Raw genomic sequence first — 10922 nt, 5'->3', positions numbered from 1 at the left:
AGGGTGGTTTCGCTTTGATTCATCAATTCAATTCTTGATATAAGAACGAAAGTGAACAAAGTACTTGTGAGACCGGTGTAGTCTGTTGAACAAGTAGGTAGGAGTTGATTTTGTAGTGGCTTGGATTAATAGGAAATCTCAGATAAAAAATTAAAACTGGATCCCTTGGGAAGAAATGTGATGGTGAGTAACAATTTCATTGGAATCACGCAAAGGAAAAATTGAGATTCCTTGAAGGTACATTCGTCAATTCATTGGTGATAACTTGATCAAATTAATTGGTCACCGTCAATTCATTGGTGTTGAATTTTGGGTTTCACTCAGCTCGTAGTGGCACGAAACTAAGATCATAAACACAGATGTTGTGTAACCATAAACCTCAGTGGTAGTTTCTGAGAGTCTCAAGGGTTACAGTGATGAAACGAATGTAATGGAGAAGTGTAATGGGGATGGTGTAAGAAAACATAGTACCTCTTCTGCGAAAATAAGGACCAAGCAGGAAACTCTTAACTCATGTGAGAAAAGAGTGAGGTAGCTCACGATTAGAATAAATATGTTAGCCTTATTGGGAAGACAAGGTTTGTGTATACCAGGTCATGAAGGCTATTATTCAAAATCTTATGAGGCTTGGGACACATACAGCAGCATGCTTCTAGGGACACTAAAGTAAGTCATCAAATATATCCCCAAAAACAAATGAGCACACACAAAAAAATAAAATATTTTTGGAGTTTTGATATTTAAAAGAATAAAAATAAAAATAAAATAAAAAAATAAGACTTAAAAAAATTATAAAAGAGTTAAAAGAAAAAAAACGATTTAAAAAAACTTTGGAAAAAGAAATTGAAAAACCGAACCCGAACGTTCGGTTGGTTTCGGTTAGGAAAAAGTTGAAAAACCGAACCCGAGCGTTCGGTTGGTTTCGGTTCTAGAAAATTTTGAAAAACCGAACCCGAACCTTCGGTTGGTTTTGGTTCCACAAAATTTTGGAAAACCGAACCCGAACCTTCGGTAGGTTTCGGTTCTGGAAAATTTTTGGAAAACCGAAGAGTTTAGATATGCAATTTGGAAAAACTTTTTACACAAAGAAAAACAAATTTTGTACAAAATAAATATACAAAACAGAAAAGCTACCTTTGAAGTAATGAGCGAGTGAGATGGTTGAACCGAACCCGAACGTTCGGTTGGTTTCGCTTCTTACGTTTGAGGTTGAGAGGTAGTGTGAGGTACTGACTCTGATTCCATCATTCCTAGCCCTTGCAATATTTTATTGAATGATGCTTCTGGAAGAGCTTTGGTAAAGACGTCAGCCAGTTGATCAGTGGTCCTTACGAAGTGAACTTCGACATTTCCATCTTCCACATGATCTTTGATGAAGTGATACCTCAGTGCTATGTGTTTGGTTTTAGAATGTTGCACTGGGTTATGACAAATCCTAATTGCACTTTCAGAGTCACAATATAGTGGGATTTTCTTCATATTGAGTCCATAGTCTCGAAGTTGACTCTGGATCCAAATCACTTGGGATGTGCAGGATGCAGCGGCAATGTATTCCGCTTCGGCAGTAGACAGCGACACACATGTTTGTTTCTTAGATTGCCAGCTGACCAATTTTCCGTCAAGGAATTGACAGCCACCAATTGTGCTTTTACGGTCGAGTCCACATCCTCCAAGGTCAGCATCAGAATAGGCTTGAACGAAGAAGCCTGAATTGGATGGATACCATAGACCTAAGGAGGTGGTTCGCTTGAGATAGCGTAGGATGTTCTTTACTGCCAGCATGTGAGGTTCGCGTGGGTTAGCCTGAAATCGAGCACAATAACATACAGAAAACATGATATCAGGCCTGCTAGCAGTTAAATACATCAGTGAGCCTATCATTTGACGATAGAGCGTGATATCGACAGCCGGTTTGTCTAGAGATGGGGTAAGCTTGGTGCCGAATGCCATTGGGACTTTGACTTTTGAGTCGCCCATCATTCCAAACTTCGCTAGGAGAGTCTTCGTGTAAGCTTCCTGATTGATAAAGATGCCTTCGGGTCCCTGTCTTATATTTAAACCAAGGAAAAAATAATAGGACCCATTGAGCTCATTTCAAACTTAGTCTCCATCAACTTTCTGAATTCAGCTGTTAAGCTGGGATTCGTGGAGCCAAAGATGATGTCATCGACATAAATTTGAACTATCATAAGGTGGTTACCTTCCTTTTTGCAAAAGAAGGTTGGGTCAACCGAACCTTGTTTGAATTTAGACATCTTTAAAAACTTTGTAAGCGTTTCATACCAGGCTCTCGGAGCTTGTTTGAGGCCGTACACAGCTTTATCCAGAATATAGCAATGATTTGGATACTTTTCGTTCACGAACCCAGGAGGTTGCTCCACATACACAGTTTCTTCGAGTTCTCCATTGAGAAATGCACACTTGACATCCATTTGGAAAACCTCAAAGTTTTTGTGAGCAGCATAAGCCAGAAATATTCTAACAGATTCTAGCCTGGCTACTGGAGCGAAAGTCTCTTCATAGTCTATTCCTTCCTCCTGACAGTATCCCTTGACCACCAGACGAGCCTTGTTCCTTATGACATTACCCTCCTTGTCCATTTTGTTCCTAAAAACCCATTTGAGACCAACAACCGAAGCATCTGTAGGAGTTGGAATGAGGCGCCAGACTTTGTTCCTTTCAAACTCGTTCAGTTCGTCTTGCATTGCTTGAACCCAATCAGAGTGATCGAGGGCAGTGTTCACTGTCTTCGGTTCAACTTTTGATACGAATGAGTTAAACATACAAAACTCAACCTTTGAAAATAAGGATGTCTGTTTTGCCTTCAGTTGAGATCGGGTCAGAACCTTTTCAGATACATCACCAACTACTTGAGAGATAGGATGATCTCTGGTCCATTTGGTAAGAGGAGGGTAATTCGGATCAAAGGTTGGGTCTAGTTCAGCATTGATCATTTCTTCTGGCTCAGATTGGCTATCGTAATCAAGCGTCATATCATCATGCTCCCCCTCAATTGATGAGTCTTGAGAAACATGAGGTTCAGGGGTTTCTTGTGGTACTGGACTTTCAGGTGTTGAAGTACCTTCGTTTGGAGGGGCATCCTTGGTTGGAGAGGCACCTTCGGTTGGTGAAGGACCTTCGGTTGAAGATATAGAGCTTGGCTCCCCCTGGACTTGTGAGCTAGGCTCCCCCTCGACATGAGAACTTGGCTCCCCCTCGATTGAAGCATTGTTGGATGGAGATTCATCAGTGGGCGATTCTCCTTCATGCATTCTTCTTGCAGCATCTTCGACAATTTGCTTCATATTATCAACTTTGTTGTCAGCTGCACCCGCTTCTGAGAGAGAAGCTTTTTCCGGTTCGTCAAAGAGTTCCAGAAAATTCTCGTATAAATTGGCGATCGAGACTGTGACTTGGCCAGTTTGAGGAAAGATTTCCCTGGCAGTGTCATCTATGGCCTGTAGCTTCTTGACATAGCTATCATCGAAGGTCACATAGTATGTCTCTTCAATCCTTATTGAACGCTTGTTTAGGACCCTGTACACCTTGGATGCGAGTGAGTAACCCAGAAAGATTCCCTCGTCGGCTTTGACATCAAACTTGTTGCGGTGTTCTTTAGAGTTAAAGATGAAACACCTTGAGCCAAACACATGGAAAAATTTCACATTGGGCTTTCTGTTGTTTATTATCTCATATGGTGTGAGCGTGAATCGCTTGTTGAGATAGGACCTGTTCTGTGTATAACAAGCAGCAGAAATAGCGTCAGCCCAAAAATAAAGAGGTAAGGAAGCGAAACTTAGCATAGTTCGGGCAGCTTCACACAAGGATCGGTTTCGTCTTTCGACTATTCCGTTCTGTTGTGGTGTGTAGGGAGCTGAGAAATTGTGACTGACTCCCTTTTCTGCAAGAAACTCTTCAAACTCCCTGTTCTTGAATTCGAGACCATTGTCGCTCCTGATGTTGCGAGCGACCTTCTTGAGCTGGACTTCAATTTGCTTGATAAACACTTTCAGCTTTTGAGTCGCTTTAGATTTGAGCTTTAGAAAGAACACCCAAGTAAATTGTGAAAAGTCATCAACGATAACAAGAATATACTTGCTACCACCGATGCTTTCGATAGATGAAGGACCACACAAATCGATATGAAGCAATTCGAGTGGTTCAACAACTTTTGTGTTGATTACGGATGGGTGACTTTGACGACTCTGCTTTCCCATTTCGCATGCAGCACACAAATGCTCTCTGTCAAACTTGAGCAATGGAAGACCCCTAACATGACCTCCAGTGACAAGTCGGTTGATATCTTTGAAATTGAGATGAGAGAGTCTTCGGTGCCACAACCAGCTTTCGTCGGATTGAGCTTTTGATAGCAGGCATATGGCTGGGTTTCCTTTGATGGGTTTCATGTTTAGAGGAAACATTTCACCCTTTCGCTCTGACTTTAGAATCACTTTCTTTGTCTTTTTCTCTATGATTTCAGAACCTTCATCATCGAATGAGACTTTGAGACCTGTACCTCCAACAAGCTGAGATACACTGATGAGGTTGTGTTGGAGTCCTTCCACATAAGCCACCTTCCTTATTGTAAAGTCACCATTCGTTATCATCCCGTATCCCTTTATGGTGCCGAAAGAGTTATTTCCAAACTTAAAGTTGCCACCATTTGCAAGAGATCTGTATTCCCTGAGCTCCTCTTTCCTCCCTGTCATGTGACGCGAGCAGCCACTATCGATGTACCATTCTTCGTCAAACTGCTCGTCACTTATAACCTGCAAAAATTAAGCAGATTTAGGAACCCAAAGTTTCTTGGGTCCATGTGAGCTTTTCATGGGAACGGGAATAGTAAGAGAGATGTCAACTAGATATGTTCGTTTTATTAGAGTTGTTTCATCTTTCTTTTTAATGGTAAAGACTTTTATTTTGTTAGGATTGGGTGTGTTCGCTTTGAACTCTGGTTTGGATTCATCGACCTTCTGCTTTCCCTTCTGTTCAGCTGATGAATGAGGTTTTTGAGAGCAAATGGAATTAGCTTTAGAGCAAGATGGAGATGAATTGGTGGAAGTAGAAGAATTAGAAGATCGAGAAGAGTTAGAATAAGAGGTTTTGGATGGAGAGGACTTCCTGGCTAGTGACTCTAGGTGACCCTTTTGCTTTTGATCATTGGAGGGGCTGACCTTCGAGTGTTCTCTTTTGACTTCAGAGACGAACCTCTGTGTTCGGTTGGAGTTGTTCTTGGAACCGAACCTTTGGTTTCGGTTGGAATCCTTTTCAGAACCGAACCTTTGCTTTCGGTTGGTATTTTCTTGCGAACCGAACCTTGGCTTTCGGTTGTTAGAACTTTCAGGCTTTCTTACAGGATTGTTTTCATACTTTAGATTCTTGTCTTGGTGTGAGTAGTATGCATTCTGGGAGTGCCAGAATTGTTTCCTTTCAGAAAGGTTTTTCCTGTATCTTTGGTTCCTTACTATCTTCTTATCCCTCATCTGCTTAGGTTGATGATGAACGTTCGCTTTCGTTTTTGTGGTCTCCTTGGCTGGTTCCTTTTGAACTTCAGGAGATTTACTTTGAGCCGAGGGAGCAGAGGGAATATCCGAAGAAGAATCAGTTTGCACTGAGGAAGTGGAAGGAATATCTAAAGAGGTTTCACTTTGAGTTGAGGGAGTGGAAGGAATGTCTTCTTTTGCTGATCTCCCATCCTCCTGAGAAATGTCTTTCGTACCACTGGTGCTTGGCTCACTGAAATTATCGGGCTTATTCAATGGTTCAGGTATGTATCTCCCTTTTCTCATCCAGGAGGTTCTTTCAGACAGGCCAACGGTTTCGTTTCCATTATCTATTGGAGCTTCCCAGAAGTACTCATCACAGCCATCTGCATTGTCTTCGTTTACAATATCTGTGAGCTCAGCTGTTTGATGTTCGGTTACTCCAGTCACTTTGTATACTTGATTCGGAGTGGTCCTGACCTTTTGATACACAACAGCTTTTTCTACCAATTTCGGGGACTTTTGTTTGGACAATCTAGCGAACTCCACAGAATTTTCAGAAATTAGATTTTTGTGGTTTTCAGTTTCGCTTTTAACAAATTCTGAGCAGTCAACCGTATCCTCTACAGAAATTTCACTCATGTTTTCGTCCTCGTTAAGCTCAGATGCATTTTCAACATCGATTTTGTTTTCTGAGCTTACGTTGGCGTTTAGAGAGTCAAATTTTTGCATGGTTTCGGTTCTCAGTTTAAGTCTGTCATTTTCGTCCAAAAGATTTTTGAGCATGTCCTTGTGGTCTTTGGATTTAATGAAGGACTCAATTTTGTCCAGTCCATACATGTAGGTCGGATTGACATCATCAGACGATATCACACTCTCACAATTGTAGGCTTCGGCATCAATTTCATCCTCCTTAAATTCTAGGAAGGGCAAAATCATGCGATGGATCTTTTGGCCTATCTCACAATCCAAGTGAAGTTGAGTAATATTGGAATATAAACGTTTAACTATTAAACAAAAAACATTTCGTTGTTTTAACAATTTCAAATTGTCTCTCTGCAAATAAATGTTTTCGTCTTTAACTTTAACTAATTCTGACTCTTTTAACTCAATCCACATTCGCCGCTCCTCACTCTTCGACGCCACCCTGCTTAATTGATCAGTCAGGTTAGAATTGGTGACTCGAGTTTGAGTTAAGCTACTATCTAAATGAGAAATTCTTGTATTAACATTTTTTAGTTCTTTCTCATATGAGGATGGTGGTACTTTAGATGAAATAAAAACAGATTGTACCTTCTTTATCAGTTCATCGAGCTCATTGAACTGCTGGCTGAGTGGTTTGGCCGTAAAGCACATATCCTCCTGAACCTTCGGTCCATCGCTTCCTCCATCGGTATTGTATCCCCTCATTTGAGATACGTCAGTCACCATGAAGCATTTTCCACCACTGCTTTCCTCCTCAGCCACATAAGCCTTTCCATGGGTAGGCTTCCTCACTTCTTCGTCTTCTGAGTCAGTAGACCAAACTTCTGTGCTACCGAACTCATCGTCATTAACCGAACCCTGCACAATAAGAGCATTAATAGAAGGGTTAGCTGTAGACTTCTTCTTTCTCAACTCATCCAATCTCTTCTGCAGCACGGCTTCCTCATCATTTCCATCGTCCTTTTCAGCCATCTTCTTAAGAACACAGTCCTTAGCATAGTGGTTCTTGCCACCACAGTAGAAACAGCTTACTCCGGAATCGCCATCTGCCTTCGGTTCCTTCTTGGGCTCCTCAGCCTTCGGTTCATTGTTCACCTTTTCAGAGCTGTAACTCCCCTGCCAGTTTCGGTTCTTGTTGCTGGGGAATCTCTTCTTTATGAACCTCTTAGGATTGGATACCATCATGGCATAATCCTCAGTCGTGAGATCATATTCCTCCAAGTTAAGCTCTTCATCCTCCATCACAGCTTTACTTTTAGATAGGAGGGCCAACGAACCAAGACTAGAAACAACGTTCTTCTCTTGAACCACAATCTTCTCTTGGGACTTTAGAATACCCACCAGTTTCGCCAAAGAGTATGATTTAAACTGCTCATGGGCTTTGACTGTGGAAACCACTGCTCTCCACTCAGACCTTAGTCCGTTCAAGAAAGTAACCTTCTGTTCTATAAGCTTTCTTTCAATGTCGTGTTTGATCATTTTGCTAAGAAGATGATTGAAGCGATCAAACGTCTGGGTCACCGTTTCTTCAGCCCCTTGCCTGAATTCTCCAAACTCAGATAGAAGCAAGGTTTGGATAGAATGTTCAAGATCTTCGTCTGTGGAATACAGTTCGCGAAGTCTATCCCATACTTCCTTCGCCGTAGTACATGAGCTGACCAGTCTGAATGTGTCTGACTGAAGGGCGAATCTGATCAACCTTAACGCCTTAATATTACACTGGAATTTGTCTTTCTCGTCTTGTGCAATATCCTTCACGTCCTTAAGCAGATCGTTGTACTCTTTTTGTGTCTTGATGATTCTGGATGTAGCAGAGTGAGAAAACGGTCCATTGATGATGGCTTCCCATATGAGATAACCATTGTCCTCCGATCCAATCACGTAATCTTCAAAATGATGCGCCCATACTTCATAGTCATGGGTGTATAAGATTGGAATCTTTGTCGTCGAACCGATGCTGTTGGAAATATTAATTGGGTTTGATTGCGTCGCGTCCATTATGATCGTAAAAACCTGTTCAAAGATCAGACTTGTAATAAAGCAGATTAGGGCAAAACAATAAATATTAAGATACGTCAATTAAGATGACGGCTCAATAAATATCGATGATTGCGGAAAACCCTAATGGAAATCTTTTTCACAGAAAAGATGTGTATCGATTACACAGCCTCCTGCTCTGATACCAATTGATGGGATTAAAACAACTTTTAATCTATGAAGATCGATTAGATCTTGAACAAGTATATGAATATAAAACAACAAGAACGCAATAATAAGAACAAAACAGCTTGAATCAAACGTGTCGAATGATTAAATAAAATCCTCAGAAGAGCTCGATTAAGAACATCAACTGTAGAGGATTAGAAGATTACAAGAACGATTAAAGAAAATATTGTACTCTGTATGAATCACTATCTCGATAATCTCAGCAATCTTAACCTAATATGCATGCAAGCATTCAACTTATATACAATGCATAAAAGGCTCACGGTTGGACAGGCCCAAACCGGAGAATACAAGGCTAAACTAACGAGCCCAAAAGACGCAACATCAAAACTATCTCCAGCCCAACAGAGATCCTCGCCAGGATCGGTCCGATAGCCTATAAACTTCGTTTACCTCACGAACTCAGTAACATCCATCCTGTCTTCCATGTTTCAAATCTCAAGAAATGCCTATCTAATGAAACCCTAGTGATTCCGTTAGACGAGATCGAGATCGATGAAAACCTCAACTTCGTGGAGGAACCGATCGAAATCATGGATCGAGAAGACAAACGTACGAAACAAAGTCGCATCCCGTTAGTGAAGGTTCGCTGGAATGCCAAGCGGGGACCGGAATTCACTTGGGAGCGGGAAGACTCGATGAAACAGAAGTATCCACAACTCTTTCTAGATCCATGATCTGTATTTTATCTTGTATCTTGTCTTGAATTTCGGGACGAAATTCCCTCTAACGGGGGGATAATGTAACAACCCGAAATTTCATATCACATCTAGTAACTCAAATTGTAATCCAGTTCGACAAACCAAACGTCGTTTCCAAATTCGTTTCCGATTTCGCCATTTAATTAAGTTATTAACTTGTATTGATCTAAAATGACTTAATTGGTGTCTTATTGCCATTTGAAATCATTCTAACACCCTGTAGTAGTTATCGGAATAATTCTAGAATCGACCATATCGGGTTACGACAAATTGGTCGGGTATGACCAAAAGCCCCACTTAACGCTGGTATCGGGTCGAATTCCGTCGTGTCCAATTCCTGAGCACTATATAAATGATTCAAAGCTTTCATTTGAAGCTTTTGGCCATTTCTTCCATAAACACTTCCAACCTCTCTCCTCATCTATTATCAAAGGTCCAAAAACAAAGATTTAAGGCTCCAAATCAAAGAGGTAACATCCCTAACTTGTTATCTAACCTCTTTAGCCTTCAATTTGATGTTTAAATTGAGTTTTAGGACCTAGAACATGTGTTTACGGCCAAGGAACAAGCTTGGGCCGTAAACACCTAAAAATGGAGTTTTTAAGCCAATTAACCCTTCCAAATCATTGTTGGGACTTAGATACGACCTTAAGGCTTGCAAATTGGGACTTAAAACATTTAAAACATAAATTTTGAGGGACAAACAAGAGTTTACGGCCAAGACATGTGCTTGGGCCGTAAACTCCTCAAACATGGGGGATAAACTCATTTTTACATGTTAGAATGCCTTGAAAATTAACCAATAGCCTTGTGGTAAATCCTAGAACCATCTAAAAATAGTTTAGAGACCTTAAACACATCAAAAATACCACATATAGGAGTTTACGGCCTAGGAACATACCCTTTGACCGTAAACTCATGAAACTATGTCAAAAGATGCATCTAATTCACTCCAAAGGCTTGCATAAATTTCTAGAATCACATGTGATTGTTTTAAGTGTCAAAAACTAATTTTTCATGAGCATAGAAGAGTTTACGGCCATAGAACATGCTTCTAGGCCGTAAACTCCTAAAAATATGTTAAATCGTGCCCTAAATTCATAACAAGGCTTGGAAAATTAACTAGAATCACATGTGATTGTTCTTTGTACCTCAAATGAATTATTCTTGACCATAGTAGAGTTTATGGCCGTAAACTCCAAGTTTAAGGCCGTAAACTCCCTTTTAAATGGTATAAATCCAAACAAATTAATCCAAGGCATTTTAGAAGTCCATTCCAACAATCCCCATGTCCATTCAAGCCATTAAACCCTCAAAATCACACCAACATGAGTTTACGGCCGTAAGCTCATGTGTGTGTGTGTGTTTTGTGGCTGTAAACTCCCTAATATGTTTACTCTTGGGGAGTAAACTCAAGTCCTAAGTCCCTAGTGTCAATATACGTCCGTAGATGTCACCCGGGTCACTCCAAACGCTCGTTTTGAGGTGTTTAACCTCGTTGGAGTGTAATGTTCCATATGATTAGTGATTGTAAATCTAATTAGTTATATATGGACATTATTACATTTTACATAGGGACATCGCGAGTAATCAAGCCCCGAACCAACGTCTAATATCCAAAACCATCGCATTTCCGAGTCTGGTGAGTTCATACCCCTACCCTTTTTCACTGTTTTTCACTGTTTTCAGAGGGGGAACACAAGCAAAGTACAAGGGTTTTCTTGTACTCAAAACTTATTTTCGTGTGTGTGTGTTTCACATTTAATATGCTTTTAATACTTATATACACAACTGATAACCAATAGAA

Source organism: Lactuca serriola, chromosome 8, assembly GCF_051521515.1.
Source record: "Lactuca serriola cultivar US96UC23 chromosome 8, Lser_US96UC23_V15, whole genome shotgun sequence".
Classification (NCBI taxonomy): Eukaryota; Viridiplantae; Streptophyta; class Magnoliopsida; order Asterales; family Asteraceae; genus Lactuca; species Lactuca serriola.
This window is presented reverse-complemented; position numbering follows the sequence as displayed.